The sequence below is a fragment of the Neophocaena asiaeorientalis genome, unplaced genomic scaffold, assembly GCF_003031525.2.
Source record: "Neophocaena asiaeorientalis asiaeorientalis breed wild unplaced genomic scaffold, Neophocaena_asiaeorientalis_V1.1 scaffold432, whole genome shotgun sequence".
Taxonomy (NCBI): domain Eukaryota; kingdom Metazoa; phylum Chordata; class Mammalia; order Artiodactyla; family Phocoenidae; genus Neophocaena; species Neophocaena asiaeorientalis.
In genome coordinates this window covers 1,455,815-1,458,441 of record NW_020174549.1, presented here as the reverse complement: position 1 = coordinate 1,458,441, position 2,627 = coordinate 1,455,815, and the positions used below count along the sequence as shown (strand labels likewise).

Sequence of the window (2,627 nt, the reverse complement as noted above, 5' to 3'; positions counted from 1 at the left end):
CCACGGGATCTCCTGTTTCCCAGGCCCCCATCTTCCTTTTCATCTGTTTACCCTCGTTGTGATGGAGCACTTCCTCCAGTATCTTCCTAAGAAAGGATGTCAATTCCTAGAGACCCTGAAGTTCTGAAAATATCTTCAGTCTATTTCATATTTAATTGATGTGCTGACTGGGACTAAACTTCTAAGTCAAAAATAATTCTTTCAGAATTTGTAAGAAACTGCTCCACTGATTTCTAACTTTCTCAGTTGCTACTGAAAAATCCACAATCATTCTCTGCCAACATCTCCTCCCAACCACCCACCTCTACCTCCAAGCTTATAAGATGTTCTCTTTGTCCCCATGGTTCTGTCATTTCATGAGGATGTGAGGACCAGCCAGAAGCAGGAAACCAACCATACTCCCAGATGGACATTTTTAAGACTTTTAAATAAAGGAACTAGTTACATAGGCCATGATGAAAAGAACCAGGGATTTGCAGACACTTTGGGACCAGCAAGTACAGAAAGCTCTCAGCACCCTTTGATGTGAGGGGCCAGGAAAGAAGAAAGAAATATCTGTGACAGATTCTGTCGCGTACAGCAGCTCTAGACAAAGGATTGCCCAAGGGAACTGTAGCAACAGCAAGAGTAGCCACTCTTAGGACTATGTATGATCTTGTCATAGCTGGGGTCATCTGGTCGTGATGACAGAAAAACCACATTTTTGTCCTCACTCACGTAATCTCCCCAGTGGCTGCTTGGTGCTTGCTGGCTGTATACTGGCCTCTGGCTTATCAGATACTCCTTCCTATATTTATATATAACAAAGGCTTTCTTTTTGCTGAGGAAGAGGGTGTGCATTAGCTGGGGACACAGCAAGGAGATCAGTTGGTAGAACTTAGTCCTTGCAATTTAGTTGGAGAGTCCAGCTGTCCAGCAGGGACGAAGCACAGCTCTTGGCCTGCTCCCCCAGGGCCCTGCGTAAAGGCCAGTTTGGGCAGGACAGAAACAGACAATGGGATGCTGAGGAGAGTCCACGGCTGCTGTGGGCGGATCAAGTGTGATCTCTCTGATTGAAGAGCGTGGCGCGGGACACCAGTGGGGAATTCAACACACATACCTCACAATGCCGGGTCTAACTTGTAGATTTTATCAGCACAAATTTCCGGAGGTAGAAGATGTAGTGATGGTGAGGGTAAGGTCCATTGCTGAAATGGGAGCCTTATGTCAGCTTGTTGGAATACAACAACATCGAAAGCATGATTCTTCTGAGTGAGTTGTCCAGAAGGCGTATCCGTTCTATAAACAAACTCATCCGAATTGGCAGGAATGAATGTGTGGTTGTCATTAGAGTGGACAAAGAAAAAGGATGTACTGATTTTTCAAACAGAAGAGTTTCTCCGAGGAAGCAATCAAATGATCAAATGTGAAGATAAATTTACCAAATCCACAACTGTTTACAGCATTCTTCGTCATGTTGCTGAGGTCTTAGAAAACACCAAGGACGAACAGCTGGAAAGCCTGTTCCAGAGGACTGCTTGGGTCTTCGATGACAAGTACAAGAGACCCGGATACGGCGCCTATGATGCATTTAAGCATGCAGTCTCAGACCCATCTATTTTGGATAGCTTAGATTTGAATGGAGATGAACGGGAAGTACTCATTAACAATATTAATAGGTGTTTAACCCCACAAGCTGTCAAAATTCGAGCAGACAGTGAAGTGGCTTGTTACGGTTATGAAGGCATCAATGCTGTAAAAGCAGCCCTGAGAGCAGGTCTGAATTGTTCTACAGAAACCATGCCCTCAAGATTAACCTAATAGCTCCTCCTCAGTATGTAATGACTACAGCCACCCTGGAAGGAACAGAAGGCCTCTCTGTCCTCAACCAAGCTATGGCTGTCATAAAAGAAAAGACTGAGGAAAAGAGGGGTGTCTTCAGTGTTCAAATGGAGCCCAAAGTGGTGATAGATACAGATGAGACGGAACTTGCAAGGCAGCTGGAGAGGCTTGAGAGAGAAAATACAGAAGTGGATGGAGATTATAATGCGGAAGAAATGGAAGCCAAAGCCGAAGGTTAACTTTGTGGGCAACAGAGTCCAGTTTAAGGAACACAAAGCAGCCTTCCTGGCTGTTAACCCTAGACTTGAAAGTTTTCCAGTATTGAAAGATTCAAAGTTGAGTATTTTTTATTTCGAAGTATTTAAATGTTCCGACAGACCAAAATGTGAAATGCCCTCCTAAATGTCAGCTGTTTTCACACAGTAGCTCTAACATCTTGAGCATTTTTTAAGGGAGTGGCCTAATTTCACTAGAGACAGATCTTTAAGAACAGTCATAAAATGGGGCATGTGATTTCCATTTCTGATGTCTCCAGATTGGCACCCCTTTGTAGTTCAGTGCCTCCACGAGCTTTACCAGGGGCACCCAAAGCAAATGGTCCTAACCTTTCTATATAAAATGTATCAAACAAACGTTAAATAAATTTCTGGGATATTTTTTAAAAAAGAAAGAAAGAAATAGACAATGGGACGTGTATCTGGAAGGCCTTAAAGGCTCTTCTAAATAGGACACAAATGGGCAGGCCATGAAGGAAAACATCCTTCAAAGGACCCAGGATAGGCCAAGGTAAGTCCTGATAGAGCCTC

General features: G+C 43.7%; 1 pseudogene; it reads left to right on the top strand.

Moving 5' to 3' along the window:
* The first annotated feature begins 1,105 nt into the window (after nucleotides 1–1,105).
* On the top strand, nucleotides 1,106–2,060 carry LOC112407847 (eukaryotic translation initiation factor 2 subunit 1 pseudogene; annotated as a pseudogene).
* Nucleotides 2,061–2,627: the final 567 nt, after the last annotated feature.